The 20,743-nt window shown below is 39.4% G+C and overlaps 1 protein-coding gene across 7 annotated transcripts in view; it reads right to left on the bottom strand.

The window, feature by feature from the left end:
- ZMIZ1 (zinc finger MIZ-type containing 1) overlaps positions 1–20,743 on the bottom strand; it is a 346,192-nt gene that overhangs the window by 105,663 nt on the left and 219,786 nt on the right. The window lies entirely within an intron of this gene.

The raw sequence follows: 20,743 nt of genomic DNA, 5'->3' as shown, positions 1-20,743 counted from the left end.
CACCAGATGAGGTTCCTTCTTAGAATATAAAGTACTCTGACTACAGCTAGTACTTGGGATAACAAATATATGTCTATCTAATTAACAGATTAAAGCAAAAGCAAAGGGGTTTGTTAACTTGTTTAAAAGATAACATTAGACAACTAAGAAGGCCAGGAGTGATATATTTTTACCTTTACAAAAGTTTCCTTGTAATCAAGGATGTGACTGTAACAATTGAGTACCAGATTTTGTTACCTTGGTTAAGTGTCCTTTTGCTACAGTATGGGTTGTGATATGGCCTGGGCTACCTTGTTACCATCAGTACCTGTTCAGCAGCGCATACAAAATAAACTCACTGGTCACCGTTCAGTTTACAATGCCTATGTTGTCAAATTTGTTATCTTGAGTTTGAAATCTATTTTGATCAAGAAGTAAAGGACTTAACCCAGATACTGCCTGGTTAATTTGTTCAGACCTAAATTACTTGTTAGGTTTGCTAATTTTTTGCTCCGGTTGAAGCTGTCCGCAGTTCAAGAGAATTCCATACCCAGGGATACTGCTTTTGACAATTTTTTAAATAACCTTTCACTATACATCTGTCATCTAATGCTTAATAAGCTCTTAATCAGTAGGTTGCATTCCTGAAACATTATTCTATACCTGCAATTCAGAGTGTTTCTCATTTAATGCTTTGTTGGGTTTTTTTCTCTTTCGCACTAAAAATCTTTAAATAGTTACTGAGCAGGACTGATCAAAGCATGTCATGCTTTTACAACCCATTTGCAATTCTGCAGACCAAGATGTAACAAAAGAATACCTCATGGTTGTCAACAACACTCACATACAAACCCACTCTCCCCATACATTTTTTTAATTCAAGTTGATTTACTGTAAGTGATTACATTCTAATTTAAATTGCTGACTTCCCATCAGCAAAGGTTTGTCTTTGCCACTGTTTGCTTTTTGTTGGTTTCTCCCCCATGGAAGAAATCCAAGATTTTTCTCTGACGTCTTCAGAAATGAATTTATTTTAATCTTAAGTTACCTCTACCTAATGCCATCAATATTCAACATTCCAAATATTCTACCTGTGACAACCAAGAAAACCCTTAAGTTTTCTTTCATATTCCCTCCAACTAAACAGTAAAGCCACCAGATCAGGTCACGTAACTACTTCTGATCTAAAAAGATCCCAAGTGGGACAGCAAGCAACCCCTAGATAGTAGAGCAAGTGACACTCTTGACTAAGAGACATCCAGAAAATCCACACAGAAGATCAACAACCAGCACACTTTTAAGTGCATACTTAAAACCGGCACTCAGTATCCCCCATGGAGTTCAATAAGCACAGCAATTTCTCACCGTCTGTGCATTAAAAGCCAAGACAAGGGAAAAAGTTGCCATTATATCTAGTAACAGAAACTGTTTGTGCATACATTGGCCTTTCAGGCATATGTGGTCTTACACTTTGTCACTTCAGAGCAGATGCTTAATTGGGAGGAAGCAATTTTAAACATCTGTAGCCAATATCTGAGAAGCTAGATGAAGACCACACAGAGCCTTGAGGAAATTAAAAGTGTATGCAATTATGTCACTTCCTAGACTGCATATTTAGGAGAATTAAAAAACAACAAACAAAACCAGCAGTTTCAATAAAGAACCTTCAAAATCCTTCCTCTCCCCTCATTTGCTTTCCTCTGCCTCAGAAAAAAATCTGGTACTTTAGGAGATGTAAAGCCTATTAACTGAGCAACCAAGGTTTGACCAACAAGAGACATGGCATCCCCAAAAGGAAAAAGAATGGAATAAAGACCAATTTAGTATCAAGCCTTTAATCCCTCAGGGAAACAAGCAAAAGAGTAAATATTTAGAAGATGAAACATTACTCAGTTCTAGTGTGTCTCAAGTGTATTGCAATAACTCAGGTTTAGTGAATACACCTGCAGCATATACAACAGCAAAAGTCTTCCACTAAGAAGAGCCAGGGAACAGTCTCTCCAGAATCCAAGTCTCTAGCTTGCAACAGCACTGTTGATAATTCCCCCCAGAACAGGGCTGCCTCCTTATTTCTGGTTACATCTTTCAGAAGCCAGGTTCTCTACTTCACAGAAGAACCTTGGTAAGGAAGACTATTCAGCTAAGCTGCTTTCTCCTTGGGTAGCTGCTACAGTAGCAGAGAAAACAGAAAATGAGGTGACCAAACAGATCAGTTCCATGAACGTAAAGGAAAATGGCCAAGAGATTCAGTTCCAGCAAGCATCTGGGGAGACCTGCATTTTTCAAAACTGCTTTGCTTAAACAGAGCATTGTCTACACAAATCAGTGTGCAAACCTTAACAGAATTAACAGGTTTAAATAAAAATACAAATGCAGCCTGGTTTTGCTGCCCTCCTTTTTAGAAGTCATTTATTAGTGCTATACACAAATAGCATTCTATTTCCCAACTGTGAAACAGGGGAAAGATGTGACTGTTTACATTATCAAATATGTAAAAAGAAAGGTTACTTTGCTATGAAAGATTACTGTTTCAAAACTTTAATTAAGATCAGGACAACAAAACGGTAATGGCTCAGCTCATGCAAGGTTTGTGTAACAAGAGGAAAATCACAGGTTTCACAAAAATTATGTGACCAATAAACATTTTTCTAAGTCCACAAAACTGATCTCTAAAAATGTTCCTCAAGGGGATGACAAACCTTTTGATCTGCTCTCTGAGAGCAGAGAACCGCCATGTAAAATACACTGTGAGTAGCACTAGTGAGCTATTGGTTCTTAGGAATAACCAAAGAACTTGTCAGAATTTACAACCTATAAAACTGCCGGAGTGGCTCCATGGCAGAAGTGAAAGACTAGAGGCACAGACGCTATGTTTGGCCAACATACAGTAACTCATTTAGCAGACATGCTTTGGCTAGATAGTAAAAATCTACGTTTGATCTAAACTACAGACTAAGTAAGGCTTTACAACATGCGTTGGGGAGGGTACAACTCCAGACTACTGTTTGCATGTCCCCTGGTCTTCAGCCTACAGTGGAAGGCACCCATTCCTCTGGAACAGCAGGGAGAGCAACGTGATGCTGACAGTTTTATGAGAGGTCTCTGGACCATGAGATTGTCTTGAAACCTCTCTGAACAAATCGATATGTACAGATTGCTGAACTCAGACATCCTGAGCATCAAAAACGTATCATTACAAACTACTGTGGTACCTTTATTCTCCAAGGACTGCAACTGGAACATGGTCTTCCCCTCCAGAGAACAAACACAAACACAAGTAGCAAAACTTCCAAGAAAAAAATCATAGAATCATTGAATAGTTAGGGTTGGAAAGGACCTTAAGATCATCTAGTTCCAACCCCCCTGCCATGGGCACAGACACCTCACACTAAACCATCTCACCCCAAAAATACTGCTAAAACCTCTGCGGAAAACTTCCATTTTTATCCTGCATATAAATGATGCGTTACCTCAATTTGTAGCACATACAGATCTTTTTAAGAAGTAAAAAATCCCAAGCCTTAAATGAATTAATTGCTATTAATGAGCAACCAAAGACAGAAACAAGCATGCTCTCTACTCTGATGGGTTATGATGGCCCACTCAAAGCTGACTCAGGAACTAATGTAGTTGTTTCAAGAAACAAAATAGCAAAAAAATCACTCTTTGGCAGCTTTTAAACCATCTGTTCCACACTATTTTAATCACTTCTGCTCAGTACAGGGATTATGGGTTTTAGTTTATTTGTGGTGGAAAACCAAAGATGCATTTTTGGAGTGCGTGGGGGGAAATCCAGAATCCTCCAACTACTCTGAAACTGGGGTATTTTGAAGAAAGCAAAAGGCTTAATGCTCGCATGCTTGAGTGTGATACAACCACCCTCCCCCTCCATGAGGGATTCCTCCTGTGCCTTGAAGCAAACACAAATTGGAATGTGCCATACTGACCTGAAAAAAGGGGGAAGTGGGGAAGGAGCTCCTTTTAGCCACTTTATTATGGCAAAACAATTAGTACCATTCTTTCCAACGGACCTAAAAGTTCCCATTGCTATTTGTTGCGGGAAATTGCTTATTAATGGGAAGAATGTGTTTCCTCAGCTCAAGACTTTCCATGACTTTCTTGCATTACTAAAAGATCAGTAGGGTAGAATTAGGAGGTAGGTTTCAAGCGATGGGTGTATCTTCTCTGCAACACAGTGATTTCACCTCCCTTCTCTCTATCCCCAAAAGAAAAGAGTCCTTTGAGATGACAAGCAAATGGGAAAGGTTAGTCCTACAGATAATTCAAACAGATCTTCAACTAAAAGTGTCCTCTGTACAGCTGACTAGCAGATCAACACAAGTGCTTGTGTTTACCTGCCTGAGCCGCTCAAATGACTATTCCCACACAGCACTTTCATCTTCCTCGAGGAAATGTAGTGTTATGGTTTCCACTTCCCACTGTGTCTTTTCAGCACTTCTAAGGGGAGCTGACACAGCTCTTTGTGCTGCTCTAAGCTGAAATGGTGTGCCAGTTCTTTCCCAGGGTGATGAAGGGAAATATGACTTCCCCAACATCAAAAAATGATGCAGTCTTCTTGAAAACACTGAAAGACATTGAAATACTGAAACACTTATCAGGACCTCAAATGATTTAGCCTGTGATCTTAGATGTAGGTAGGCAACCGATCTCGTGAGAGGGAACTGGATCTCTGTCTAACCATGTCAGCTTGCCCAAGCTTTATGTCCCATTGAAAAAGATTTTTTTCCACTGCAAAGATTAATTTTCAGTATTCTCATGATCAATAGCTCCTGCATGTTACCATTTAATACCGATATCAAAGGAGCCACCCAACTATGTGAAGGTCAGGACGGATTTGGCCAAAACAGGATCAGTGTGTTTGTTTGCATGATTTTAGATGACTAACAGTGTTGGCTGGAAAATAAATAAACAAAATATATTATGAAGTTTTTAATTTTAGTTAAGATTTTTCAACCAGTCCAGAGTAAATTCATATTTGGTGTCTTTCACAGTCATCAAAAGTAGCAGGAAATAGAATGTACTCATAAAAATGCTTTATTTTTGCATATAGACAAAGCATGCACAAAAATAAAAGTCTAAATACAATCAACAGCTCATCTGGAGTATAAAAGACATCCAAAGACTGTAAGTAGCATAAGTAAATATCTATTTTATATGATTAAAATATTGATAGTAAGTGCTATTAGCTACAACATTTGTTATGGTGCAGAATAAACCCATATGCTGGTAGCTAAGAATGTATTAACTCTTAACTACGTAAGTAGAGGAGATAGGAAAGTTCCCTTGGTTTACACAGATTTGTGCAGCCACTTTCCATTGCTTAAGGATCCACTGAGTGGATTAATCATCCCTGATCTTGGCGCACTTAGATTAAGCAAAAAATTTCCACAGAAAACATTTTCTGTACTACAGTAAATGAAATCACAGTGAGATACTTTCCTTCCTCTTTCTTTTTCACCTTATTAGCCCAATCTGGGGGCTTCTGCATTCCATCTGGCATATGCAACTACACAAAACCTCTGAAAATCAGAACCTGAGTGAATATTATGTACCCATAGAAGGTGCCAGTCTAAAGCAGAAAGGGATTGTAGTGATCTATTTTTAGGACAGAAATGTCACAGTCAATAGTGAGGCACATATCCTGCTTCACTCTGCCCTAGAGGCAACAGCTTTAAAGGTCAGAAAGCAACCCTTTCTGGAAATACTCCATTTTAGCTTCTCTAATAAGAGCATGCAATTAGCCTTTTGAATGAGAAAGTTATTTACCAATAGCAGGAATACTTCAAACTGCACAGACCCTGCATACATGTACACCTTGGAAGGTTGTTTGCCACAAGCACTTAAGAGATTTTGCATTGGTTATTAAGAGTCCATGGGATGCTCCATGTGCTTGCTCTCTGCAATGTGAGCATGACAGACAGATTGTACCACTTGTTTTCAACTGTCCCTTAACAGCAATCCCAGAAAAATAAAGGATAAAAGGAACAGAAGGAAGAGTGGGAAATGGATTTGCTCCTCAAAGAACTCTCTAGTGGTCGGCAAACAATTGTTTTCTCTCTTCAACTGTTTTTTTCAATCTCAATCTCAAATTTGGGATGCTTCCAAACAGAGATTTTAAAGTCCTCATGCAAACAAGAGATTGCACGATGGCTGTAACAGCCACCTGCTATCCCTCTGAAGCTTCTAGGGTAACTGGTGAATGGAAATCCAGATAGCTGGTCGTGAAGAGAGACAAGTCTTTAGTGAAGCTGCAGTTGTAACAGGTTCTACCGTAATCTGTTACCACTTACACAACTTCTACGTAGGAAGACAATTTTATTTTTATTTAAGCAACAAAGATATGAATACATAAATGAATGCATATAATTTTCTGGTATCTAAAGGAAGATGATTAAATTTAAGCTTCACACTTGGGCAATTACCTGGAAATAGTGATCAGTAGATAATGCGCACATGAACAGAATGTTGAGCACCCTTTAAACACAAGGATAGAGTTATTTAGCTCTCACACCTACTTTTCTTTTTCGAACTTACTGCTGTTGATAACTTCATTAACTTCCTCTGCAGCCTCTAAGTCCCCATGGCATGAGTTTTACCAAGTGGAAGAAATCTGATCTTTTGCAGTGCACCTCCCCGATTAATCCGTTGCTAGTACATCAGGGCAACTTTATTGTGTTATTTAGACAGGGAGCATAGTTAAAACCTCACAACCAGCCTCAGCTCATTTACAAAACGTGGCTGAAATTCCCCTCTGTGTGCTTCTGTGTAAGAAGGATCATGTTATCCTTCATATTCCTAAAGGGGAAATTATTATTAAGCCCTAAATGATTCAAGGCCAACAAATAATGGGTTACTTATTTATGGCATCATACAGTAACACATGAAACTAAATTAATCAAACCTGCTTCTGTCTACATGCTTTCTTCATTTCTGGTTTTGTTATGAAAATGAGTTAGTGATTTGGCTTTCAGAGACTGGAAAAGGGGATTCATTTCCTAAGAGTGGCATGAAGCTGAAGAATACTGCATTGGGCACAGTCCTGCCATACTGCAAAGCATACTGCATGGAAGAAAGGGGCCTTAAAAATACCAGAGATCCAACCGTCATGTCTGAGATATTGTTAGCAAACAATCTAAGAAACTTTAACATATTGACACATCCCTTCACCACTGCAATTCAAATAAAATGCCAGCAGGCATTTAGAAGAACTGATGGAGGAAAAGGGGAGTTTAAGCTCTTTGCGATCCACGAAATCATGCTCTGGACCAGCAATGCTGTCCTATTATTTGCTGGCTCAAAAATACTGATTCAGCAAAGAATTAAGCATGTGCCTAAATTTAAGCAGTTTAATTAACTTTGACGTCAGTGAGCCTACTTGTGTGCTTATAATTAGATGTGTGCTTGCTGAAGCAGAGCCCATCTGAATAGAATCTCGTTGATTTTAATTTGGCCCTTTGTCTTTGCCCCTCATTTATTCTTTGCAGTGACTGAAGGATTAGTGCTAAGGTTCTGATTCAGGAATGCACTTAAACAACTCATCTTCACTCACAACATGCAAAAAGAGGCTAAGCAGGTCTCAAAAAAATATAAGCACAGACCTATGTGCTTTCCTGAATAACAATTTCATGATTGAAGAGTGATGAGAGAGGATAGTTATTTCACCCACAATGTAAATTGGGTGGTCTGGTCTTTCTTTTTGTAAAGTCAGGGTGTTTTTAAAAGACGGAGAATCTTTTCCATTTATGTAAATGAAAGTTGTACACCACAACCTATATATGCAAATTTGCAAGTAAGCAGCTACTTCATACAGTAATTAATTCTATACAGGAATATTTTTTCGCTGTTAGTTCTTGCAGTGTAGAGGAGCCTGCTGTAAATGTCCCATTTCTTCATTTCAGCAATGGCTTTCGGTCCCGGGATATTTTAAGGGATCTTGTTATCTGAGACACTTTAAGGTCACATAAAAACAAACACAAAATAAAGCACAGAATAAAAATAAATAAATACAAAACCAACAACACCAAAAACCCACCAAAAGAACACCTTTATGAAGAATGCCAATAACATGAACACCAGTCATCCAGACAACAGAAGTAACAGTTCAAGTCCCAGAGGTCAGAAGACAGCCAGGTGCCTCCACAGCACACACGCCAGAGCAAAACAGCAAGATCAAAGCCCCAGCTCCTGCCAGGCAGCTTAGCTAAACACCTCTAGAGGAAAATCTGATGTCTTTTAACATGCCCATTGTATTCAGCACTCAGATAGCATCTTGAACAAGCCTTTAAACTCAGATACTTAGCCCATTCTTCTGTGTTTATGGCTTTTAAAATCTGGAATACATGACAGGTATTATTAACTGCAGGCACCTACAATTTAAAGGTGGATTTGGAAGGATACAGCAGTGGAGAGGGAAGATGAAAACCACAAAGTGAGTTCACCCTGTAAAACACTACAGAGTTACTCAATAAAAAAAGAAACCCAAAGAGTACTCCTGAAGACTCTTTGCCACCTATCACAATTCTCATCGACCAAGCTCACTGCAGGGTTTCATGATCCTTTGTACTGAGATGCTGTAACACAGGGTGGGACTACTGTGCTGCACCTGGGTGCATCGCTAACAGAACCACTGTCAGATGCCTGAGCTGCACCCAGCAGCTGAAACAGCATAGAATCCATTAAGCAGTTTGCATTAATCGTATTTGTAAACACACAGCTAAAATACCAACAGGTCTTTGAAAACTATCCAGAAATCCCACTGATATAATCGTTTTTCAGAAATCTTACTTAGAACTGCGTGCATGTAGCGAGATGGCTAGTCTTTTATTAACTCTAAAACTGTTGGCACATACCTGTAGTTCTGCTTTCTGAAGAACACTGGGAAAAAAGTTTTAAAAGGTCCTTCCTCAAATTACACTGAAGAGAAAGCCAATGATACAAAGTGACCAACTATCCATTTACTTCATGAGTGCATTTGGAGATGCAAGAACAGAGTAAGAACAAACCAGCTGAATTATTAAAGCAATGTGCTTTAAGTGACAGAACTAATACAATTCTATTAAAGCTGTTTAGTTTGTTACAATAGGCTGACATATTGAAGAAGATGCAGGAAAATAATTAATTTAGGTAGTAATTTAAGTTATGGGGATATTATTTGCTTATTAGCTTGCACATGCCACAAGAGAACCACATTATTACCTGCAGAGCTCATAACACTTCATTATCCCATTCCCACTACTTTGGGTTTTGCATTACTATATGATTGGGTTTCCTTGGACACAACTAGATTTTTTCATCTTAAAATCTATATTTTTACCCTAAGATGCAGTCTCTTAAACACTAACTCATGTGTCTAGAATTTGCCAGCTTTGCAGGCAGAGCAGGCATACACTGTCTTCCTCTGCTCCCCTACTGTGACCTCTCCCTTCTTTGCTCTCTTTCTGCTGCATCAGTAAATGGAACAGACCTATTTCAACTCTGCCACCTCTACAGCTTTCAACACTTAGAAACAGCTGCCAAAAAAATGGACACTGTTTAACACACAGGACAGATGATGTTTGGTCTGGGCCCACTGAAAACACCAAATCTATGCTTTGCCACAATCCCATGCAGCCAGCTCTCAAAGCTTTCTCTCCAGAGAAGGGGAGACTTGGAGTTCAGAAAAGACATTGCTAAAAACTAACACTTCTAAACACGTAACTCTAACAGTAATTCCAACATTGCTATAGAAGACAGCTATTTCTGTACAGACGAGCTTTCTCAAGCCTAGCTTTAGATTTTCAGTCTGTGACCTTTATAGCTTTATTGACTTCATGATAAGTAAAGAGTTTTGGACAAGGAGATGAAAGGCAGATAAAAACATCACATATGCAAAGAAATACAACAATAGAACAATGGTCCTTTACTGACTTCTTTTTATCCACCTTTGTAGACCAAATGGCACCAGCAGAATAAACTGTTTCCTTTCATGGGGCAACATATACAATTAATATCTGACTCTTCCAGGTTTCTAGTATGTTTTCAAACTGCAGTCCAAATATATTTACTTCACAATAGACACATATCTATGCTCACATTCCTTCCAGATCCTCAGTTTAGTGTTGTTTTCTTCTCTACAAAATTCCCCTCCAGAATTACTTGCATCATGCAGAGACTGTCAGGCATATATCAGCATTGGCTTTTTGAAGACTAACCTTAGAGGTCATCATGATCCTCCTAGAAAGTTTATGATTACCTGATTGACCAGTTTAAGCTTCAATCAAATGTGGGGCCAATATATTTCCCATCCTTCCTCGATTTGAAAACATAACCCTCCGTTGGAGACCCTGCCTCTTCCTCTCAGTGAAAGCATACATTTGTCACTGATGTGTGAAGATGTGAATTCTACCAGATCAAGAAAATATGAGGGGCACAGAACATCCTTTCAACCGTGGAAGTCTGACAGTCGGTAGTGCTGACTGAACCAAAGGGGACTGCCAATTCCCCCTCTGTTTTTCTAATACTACCTTCAGTGTCTGCTATACCACACATTATAATCGGGGGGGGGGGGGGGGGGGAGAAAAAGAAAGAAGAAAAATGCTGAAAATGCCTCTGAGTATGCATGTGAAGCTGCTCTAAAGGGATGCTGAACACCACTCTGCTGTCCTTCATAAGAATTGAAGCTTAGCCCCTAGCAAGGACTCTACAAGTAGACTGGCTGCTGAACAATGCTCAACTGACTTCTTTGCCCTGACACATGGTTCAGGTACTCGTATTAGCCATAAATTCACTCAGTTTGAGCTGTTGAATTCTGGTGTCAGAGATACCTTATAATCAATGACCAAAGGATCCCATTAAGCCTCCAGCAGTGGTTTGATGATCCACCAGCTTTGTGTCACAGGCTTCAGGACTTTGCCATCAGACATTATTCTTGTTTAACATCACAGCTTCCTGTCCCCCTGGAGGCACCGAACGTGTGGAGGGTGTTCCCACTTACACAAAACAGGCAACACACACTTCTTCCCACCCCTCTATCACGATTCTTTAAAAGGCACCTCAGTCCCCAGACCCCGAACACATAGCTTCATACAATTGTATTGTATGAATATAACCAAGAGTAGTACAGAGGCAGGAACTCCTTGAGTGGCACCCATCTTACTGTATTGCTGCTGCCTTGGCTGAGGAACTGCTTTATGCCTTCTTCCTCTATCAGTGCAAGTTGGGAGCAATAATTGGCTAGAAAGAATCAAATGAACACAGAATGTGCTCCAACCAAAGACTTAATCTTTACCTATTAATTTTTCCACACACTAAAAGAAGGAAGAAGAATCTCTCTCTTTTGGAAGAACATTTTTTCTTTCTTCCATTCTGACAGTTGCTAGACCAGAATGTCAGTCTGCGCTTTTTCCAGCTCACAATGATGCTCACCCTAGGTATCAAATGTATTATCCAGCTAAATTGAGTAAAATTTTAGATCAGAACTTAAAACCAATATACTGTCCTACGAAGCATACTAGATGTTGTAACAGGACAGAGAAAGGAGGTTTACACAATTTTGGCTCCAACGAAAATCTACCTGAAGTCTTTGCTTTTGCTCTCAAGACAGTACAACACTGAACACAACTCTAGTACATTGTTGCTTTTCCATTGGTCAAGTCACACTTACTGTAGTTACTGCTAATTATTTCAAACACACACATTTAGCTGTAATACTAGAAGACTTCTAAAACAAAAGCCCCTTACTGCTGGCAATGGTATTTGGCTTTTTAAGGACCACTAGGACCACTCCAACATTCCCAGTGGGAGACAGCAACTGTTATAAATTTCCAACAATTTACATCTCCCAATCTCATTTTAGACCAGCAGTGAGTAATTTTTTCACACTGAGAATCTAGAGGTCTCTCTGGTTCTTTGCGTTAATTGAAATGGCTTCTGTAGTAAATACACTAAATAATTTCATTTGTTTTGTCTATGATGGAAAGACAATATCTTCCAGAGTGAGCAAGACTAATGTCATTTGGGTCTGACCAGACAACCACAGGGGAGACTATCACACAAGAAACAAATTCCCTGCTTTGTACACAGATGTTCAGTGTTCAATCTATCTCCTCAGGAGCAGCCCTGGTTCACTTCAAAGCCAAGTCAGTATTACCTGCCTTTAAAAATGTTTATTTTTTTTCCTGTAGAGAGCTTGCTTTAGAAGATGCACATTTTAAATCAGTCTGTGAACGTGAAACAAGGGATTGTTGCCTGTGGCTGCAGGTTCAAATCTATAGAAGCCCTAAACAGAAATAAGGAATATATTGAAGGGGGCTGAATTCAACCGTTAGTTTGACTTTCTGTATGAAATGTTACTACCTTCAGTTTTGCTGAGAGTGAAGCAGATACTCAGTCCCTAGAAAACACAAAGAAACACTGGTTCTTTGCAACATGCCAGCATGCAAGAAATACATATTCTCAACAACAAAGCATAAGTACAACAGAGTTACCTACTATACAGACAGATAAAAGAATCAAAGGGATTTGCTTAGGACTGCACAATATCCAGGCATCATTTCTTCCTTCTAGCACAGTAGGAAAACCTATCCACAAGCCCCAGCCCCAATAACAACTACACCTATGAAGACATCTTACAGGAGCAGAGGCACACTGACCATCATAAACATGTTTCTTGGGACTTCACATCCAGATTTTCTCAAAAGCCTGGTGTAAGTCACAGAAATAAGATTCAAAATTTAAGTTTTAAGTTTCAGTTTGGGGTTTTACTACGTTTTTTTGAGTGAAGTCTCATTTCTTCCATTTATTCCTGAAGTCAGGTGCTAGTGATAACTGCTACAAAGTATGATTTAGCACAGACAGGCATGGCAGGAATAAGTAAGTAAAATATGGATTTATTAGGATATTCACAAATGCTCATGAGACACAAATATCCTTGCAGTTTTAATCAAACTATCAAGAAATAAAAAGGGAGTATTTACCTTGACATCCGGAAAACCTGCAGAGGAAAGCCGATCTGATGGTTTTCTTTACATGTGTTATTGAAATTGAAGTAAGTTTAGACAAAAAGAATCCATTAAATGGAAGCAATCCAGAAGGCTTATCAAACATGAACATACAAACATCTAATGAACTTCTCAGAAGAGAAGTTCACATACTGAGCACACTGAAAGGAACAATACTGTATTTGTTTCAGTAATATATTACTGTCCTGGTTTTGGCTGGGATGGAGTTAATGTTTTCTCTCAGCTGAAACCAGGACAATTACTTAAATAGCTCTCTCCAAATCCATTTTCTGTTTTTCTGTGGTCTTTCTCCTTGAATTCCCTCTCTTGGAGAGGCACAAAGACTAATACAAATTAGAACAATCTACCATGATGAATCCTTATGATTATTTGATTATTCTCTAATTGGTATTTAAATGAATGTATTTTATCACATAGCACTTATGTAAATACCTTGCTATTGGTGTATTTTAACAGGTGTACTTGAACAGAAGCATTAGAAAAGATGAAACACTATAACACTTATTCAGTAGACTTCCCACTACAGAAACCTCTTTTAACGAGAAATACTACGTATAACATTTTGTCTCCTAAACAGTGTGTTTCACAGAGTGTTGTCTCTAGAACATTCAGAGCAAGAACTTTTCCTAACAGGCTGACTACGTGCTGCAGATGAACCCGCAGGAATTAGGAATGATCTGAAATTCTGACCAGTGGAATCTCAGTTGTATTTAGGAAGTGAACTTGCTGTTCTGGAGCTTGATGATCTTATCTGTTCGCACAGTTAATGCTTTCAGTCGTTCAGCCCTCCAGCAACAAAAAAAGCCACCAATCCCCGTGAAGTTGCTATGTTTCTGTTCTCATAGCTGGACTCCTTGTGAATTTCTTTGAATGCCTCCAAGACACACAGGCTGATAAAAGAGCACTGGCAGAGATACATTTGGATGCACTGCAGCTCTAAAGGGAACAGGTTCAGGACTGCATGCTGTAAGCTGAGAAAAGGTAACTTGTAAAGGGCAAGTGCCACGCTGAAGAGCTTGCTTTCTTCTCTCCCATGAATATATGTATGTTTTCACAGCTGCATTCCTTCTTACTTTCGATTTGTGACTTACCTCATTTTAACAGGGATATGTTACTCAAAATAACAGAAAATAAAACATTAAAATTCACACTGAGACCAAGCTCTAGTCTGTCTCTATGAGCAAATTTTCAGTTGCTCTCAGCACATATGGGATCCCTGAAGCAGAAGACAGAAAACAGTGATAGAAATCAACAGAAATCTTCTCTGGAGAATGCCAGTTCTCATCCAAACAAAAGTATGTTGTGCGCATTAGGAAAAGATACTGCCCAGGAATTGCATGATGAGCTAATGCACTATACACTTCAAATCCACAGCCAAGTAAGCATTCAGGTAACAACCAGCCTCATGAAAATCCAAGGCACAGACTAACAGCAGGGCTAGCTTGCTGCTACAGTTGAGTCTCTGCAATTTTCCCAAGTGCTACAGTAAAGGTATTAGCGCAAAAACGTTCCAATCTGGCAACAGAGGTTTACTGCTACATCTCTCAAAGTCAGAATTGGTACCATGGTAACAAGGACCTGACAAGTGTCAAAAAGCCAGATAAAATACTTGATATTTTGGATAGACAAAGAAGCAGCAGCTCAGCTACACAACCTCCTTTATAAACAAAGGTGCTCAAGTGCACAACAGAGCAGTGATTGCCAAAAAGGAAGTAAACTTCCATTACAGCAAAATAATACCTGTCTACATAGACTTGTCATGAGGCCCTAAAACTCACATTAAAGATGAAGAGGAACTGCCAACCTGAGGATAATGAAAGTCTGACACAAGTGTGACCGTGTTTCTTCTAAGAGTAGAAGGCAGACCAAATTCATCATCAGCAGACATTTTTAAGGAAGGGAACAGGAACAGCTCAAACAAGGAATGCCTAGTCAGAAAGAGCATTTCTCATTCTGTGGGCTCTTCAGATACTCCATCTCAAGGTATTTGAGAGCTAACTCCTGGCAAGTCTGCCACATGTCAAGCCAACCTGACAGAGGCTCAAGATACAGGATATAATTTTCCAAACTGCAAGTCTTTTAGAGTTTGTTCTAAGTAAACTCATAGGAAAAGATAAGTGGACAAAGTCCACAGTGCCTTCTCTGTGATCCCCTTTTCTGCAGTCAGTGTAAATGTGTCTGTCACAGACTATTCCAGACATGAAATAATGTTGTTCACCACTAAGCAACAGTACTGGCTGTGCTTTCCTTTGGTCAAGGGGAGTTGCCAACTTCATTAACAGAAACTAATGAAACTAACCCCATAATCTGAATGAATTAAGAATGAATTACTCATTCGTTTGTAGTATCCACACTATAAATCTTTATGTAAGAGAGCCTTAGTTGCAACAAACATGTATCTTGCCAGTGTATGTTCCAGAACAGAATTATTTTAACTGTATTATAGCAAAGCATAAGTGTCCCAGCTAAACCATGGCTCCATTGCATCGGACACATATCTAAAGGGGAACAAGTTTCTGTCCTGCATAATACTGAATTTAATTAAACCAGGAAAACAAAGTGAGATGGAAGGTGTGTTATTATCCTTGCTTAAAAACATAAAACTATAAACCAAAGAACAAAGCAGACAATGACACTTAGCCTGTGCTAAGAGCTGGGAAATGAACCTACAGATCACCTGAAATGTAGTCAGTCTTCTGCCTCAAAAGCTGTTTCAGAAAGTAACAGCTAAAAGAAAATTATGCCTTTAGTTCAAGTGTACAGTTTTGAGATCACCAATGGATTGGACAGCTGCATGGAAATGTAGTAAGAATTTAGGACTACACAGATGAACAGCTCTTATCCAGCTTCTAACTACATGACAAACCACATTATACAGTCAGATTCATGTCTATTGAGCTTTATCTTTAAACAGTCAGCTTAACTTGTCCATTTTCCTTTCCTCTGCTCCCTCCCTCTTCACTGTCATTCCAACTGAAAAGCTTTTCCAAATGCACCTGCCCTAACAGTTCAGAATTCCCCACTTATTTCAGTAACTTTTTCAATTTATACCTATATAGTTCTGCGCCAATACTGTCCTCTAGCTTCATGACTCTTCTTGTTCCAAGTTGTTTATTTGTTGGTAATTACACACATTTCATAACCCTGCTCAGCTTCCATTTCATGAACAGCCCAAGCCAAGCTCTACTTCTCTGCTTTCATAAAGCTGTCTACTTATTCTTCTTATCGGCCACTTTCCTAGGTTTTCTTGTATTTCTTCTCCAGTCATATAAGACCATTTTGACTCGACTGATTTGCTGAAAATCTTTGGTGTGAGACATGAGGGTGACAATTCATATGCTATTTCTTTCCAAATGCAGGCATGTTGATCACTCTGTCCCTTCAAGCTGGAGGGATGCCATCAGCCTTTGCTGTAGTAACTTCCATTCTATACTTGTAATCCTTTTAGCCACCTCACTTTGCCTTGTGTCCACAAATAATGTGAGCATTGTTATTGGAAACTTAGGCAAAGTGTTCATCTAGCCTTACAGTCTCCCATAATCTAGAGGTTATCTTTACTTTCTGTATTTTCCTCATTCATATTTCAACCTCATTTTTTCTCTCCTTTTCTCTCATTTCTGTAAGTTTGATTTGATAATACACCAAAATATACTTTGCCCAACCTATGCCCTTGAAACAAGACAGTAAAATACGTTAGATGATTTACTCTGATCAGGACATACCTCACGTCTTAGTATCTTGTCCAGTGATGTCTTAACACCACCATTTGCCAGTACTCTCACTGCAAATACCTTTGTTAACCTTTGTCCAATTTATTCACATATTTTGTATTATATTCACTAAGAATAGTCCTATTATTTTCCAGTTATAGTACAATAATTAAAGCTAAAAGAAAAGAACAAAACAAACATGATGTAAAATCCTCACATAGCATACAGTTTTAGTTCATGCTTCATATAAAATTATGATTATTAAGTAACACTGCTCTTGAAAAGTAAATCAAAAGCACAACAGGCAGAGCCTAAGGGACTGATATGAAAAAGGGGTTGCTATCTCTGCTACCCAACATCTAACACTTAGCTGCCCAACCAAGCTATCACAGCATTTGTTTGCTGTAGGTTCTCCATGACTGCTGAAGTACCTTTACTGCACAGTTCTGCCCTCAGGCTCCTTCCTCCCTCTCTCTCTCTTTACTCTCTTTACAGACATACTGAACACTGTCCTTTTCTGACAAAGCTCCCTGTATGATCTCATCCTGCCGTCCCCTTGTCTGGCCTCAGCTTGGCCTCCTGACAGAAGCAAAAGTATCTACAAGAGCAATGGAGTTCAGTAGCTTGATAAAGAAGGAAAGAAAAAAAAATCAAGCAAAAAAGTGATTCCCTTTTGTTACTTTTTTCTTTTTTTCATTTTTTTCTTTCCCTAATGAACACTGATCGGTGAACTTTGTTTTACCTGAATAGCAGACCTTAAAATAAAGCTACCAAATCACCTAAAATCTTCTGTGGGAAGGACAAAGCAGCAGATACCATGCTCAGAGTTCAAACAAGCACTATTCAGAAAGAAAGTCTTCAGGCTTGAAGAACTAAAAACAGAATATGCGAACACCCATGCACTCACATACTAAGAGCAACTGAGGTTGCTGCAGTTTGAAAGCAAATGAGCAGGCAGCTAACCTGCTGGGCCATTCCCTATAGGTGTCAGGACAAAGGAATTTGCCATGGAAAGTCTGGGGAGCAGCTGTCATGAAAGAGACACATATATTTTTAAAGGTTTTGTCATTTGTCTTCAGGGTGGGAAACACTGTATTTGACCTCCTGCTGAGGCAAGCAGCCCAGATGCAGCAGCATGGGCAAGAAGAATAAAAGGAGGCACAGCTATTATTTCAGGTACAAACACCAGAAAGCAGAGACAAAAGGCGCAGCCATTAAATTATCACTGCTATTTAAAAGTACACACGACAACTTTTAATACGTTTCATGCCATATGGGTGTCCTCGCAAGGCATTCTCCAACACAATTTGTATTAGCTAATTATTAACTACCTCAACGGGCAAGGAAGAAGAAACAAGAAAGCATGACATTAAACACCAAACGGTCTTGGTTGGAAATGCTGCGGAGCTGCCAGCTTTTGGTCTGCTCCCCTGCCTTCGTTCTGGCTGAGGCTGTGCCATCTGAGAAGGTTGCTGTCCCACCTGGCTCCAGCCTCTCATCTCCCTGCTTCCTCCCATTAGAATCATAGTACCCTGATCTGCCATCTGTAGCTCCTGTAATCACTCCTCAACCTCTTCAGCTCAGCAGGGAGCTACCACCAAACTGGTTTAAACCAGCTGAGATGAAACAGTGTGGGGCCAACTGCATGAGCCAGAGGTGTGGGTTTCCCATAGAGCTGAGCCAGTGCAGCAGCTGGCTGCTGTGCCCTCCAGCCTCAGGCTCCAGACCTCTTCCATCAGGGTTAACAGAGACCCTAAGGCACTGCCAGGGGACTCTCACCCTCCTGGGGCCCTGAAGAGAGCCAGCTCAGGGAGCCAGTCAAACAGAAAACAAGCCATACCAGCAAAAGCTCTTCTGCCAGTACAGGTCCCTGAGCAAGCTCAGACTGGGAATCGCTCTGAGAACAGAGGCAGGACTACCAACTGCACTGGTTCAGCTGCCTCTGCAAACCCATGGACCTGAGGGATGCGAGGCTGGGGTGGTCCACCTGCTCCATACAGCAGAGCTGCAGAGCATGCCAGCCACCGCTGCCAGAACACTCCAGGCATCCCAGCCTGCAGGACATCCGTCAACAAGCCTTGTCCTCAGCTGTAAAGAGGCACTAATAGTAGATGGCCCTTGAAAGGAGGATTTGGTACAAATATTTTCCCCAATGTTCACCTACTCAAATGAATTTGAATTAGATTTTTTTTTTCTTCCTAATTTCAGAATGCCAGACACTAAACAATATGGATTAAAAATGTTTCCAGAGCAATCCCTTTGGCAGCATTAAATTCATACTTGGAGGAATGAATTTAAACCATTACAGATTCCCTTTAAGCCTGAATGAAGGGAAAAATAAATGCTTATTCATTAAAAATAATGCTATTTAATATCTACATCAGGGGACTTCTGTAAGAAGTGACTGGAGTGAGTGTTGAAGGTGGCTTTCAATAGATGTAGCAGAAAACAGAATAAGTTACTCAGAACAACATGCAAGCATCCTTGACAACAACTTCAGCGAATCATGAAAGGCAGCTTTCAGTGATGTGCACTGTTTACAAAAAAAACTAAAGGACAATCTCAGGATTTGTACAAAATCTTGATAAGGGAGCAGAGCCACTGTTGCTTTAGAAATTACAAAATGTTAATGCACTCAGATGCGGAAATTAACCCTTTCAAAGTCAGGAGGGTCTGAAACAACCTCGTATTTATAATCCCAGCCTGTCAGTCTTTCAAGTTGCCCATTCAATGACGTAGTTCTCGCAAATCGTATGTGAATGTGACATCCTTACAATAGGGGCTACGTGTGACATTTCACAAAATAAGCTATGATGAATATTTAATACAAATAATCAGAGCACTAAAAACCACAAAATAGATAGGCATAATGAAATCCCTGCAACAACTGGTGAAACAACTGCATATGCAACAAAATTAAAGTAGCTGTGAAACCAAACTTTTAAGATCACTGTAAATAAAACAGTTGTATATACAACCGGGAAATAGGAAGCAAAGCAAAGAACTGAGAAGGTTCTTGCAATACACTGACAGAAGAGCAAATGATTTCATTACCCGCTTTCTCACTATTATATCAATTAACAATGGAAAGACTTCAATCAGTACATATTGCCAGGGTAATGAGTTGGGGCGGGGGTGGGGGGGAAGCATATATTCACCGAAAATAATTACTGTTAGAAATCAAAACCTGACACTGGGCTTTTCTAGGACATGATGTCTGACCAGCAGTTAAGATTATCCCCTCATCCAAGGCCTGAAGGAAAAGAACTACAATGTGAAAGAAAAGATTCACCACCTTACCTTCACTAACATACTGATAAGAGACACACCTCAGGAAGAATTGCTAAGAGAAGGGGCATGACTATTTTTAATAGGTATATTTTCAAAGGAAATAAAATTTTAATGTCTCACTTAATGCACTCATAGCTGGAAACCTTCATTTGACAAGCTTTAAAAAGAAGAAATCAAGTAGAGATGTGATAGCTAACTATTGGAGAAGCTCACTAGAAGTTCAGAAAAAAAAGGAGGCTGTGCCTGGTCAGCTGAATGTATTGTCTTCCACACAGTTTTCCCACATGAAAATCAGACAGTTTATTCAACATTTAATAAAACTAATGATCACTTCCCATACAAAAAGTAAATCAGTAAGTCCAGTGAACATGCCTCAGTATGAAAGCCATTTTTGCACAAGAAACTCCATAGAACACTTAGGACAAAAGGTAGCTATGAGCAAAGAAATTTGGGGCTGATAAAAACTGAAAAGGAATATGAAAAGACTTTTTAATACCCAGTCAGTTGACTACAAATTACTGTTTTGGAAGAAAATAACCTTTTCTGATGTTCTAAAACAGGGACTGCATACCAGTTTAGTACTAAGCAGAAAAGTTATCCATGCTTAGTCTGGAATGGAACAATTATCTTCCTGTTTTCCAAGCCAGTGCACATTATGTTGACATTCATCAGCTAAGAAAAGGAGAACCAGAATTAAATGCTCCAGTTAAATCAAACATGTGAGAAGCAGAAAGACCCTGAAGT

Source organism: Lathamus discolor, chromosome 3, assembly GCF_037157495.1.
Source record: "Lathamus discolor isolate bLatDis1 chromosome 3, bLatDis1.hap1, whole genome shotgun sequence".
NCBI lineage: Eukaryota > Metazoa > Chordata > Aves > Psittaciformes > Psittacidae > Lathamus > Lathamus discolor.
The sequence above is the reverse complement of the archived record's forward strand: the minus strand, read 5'-3'. Positions and strand labels throughout refer to the sequence as shown.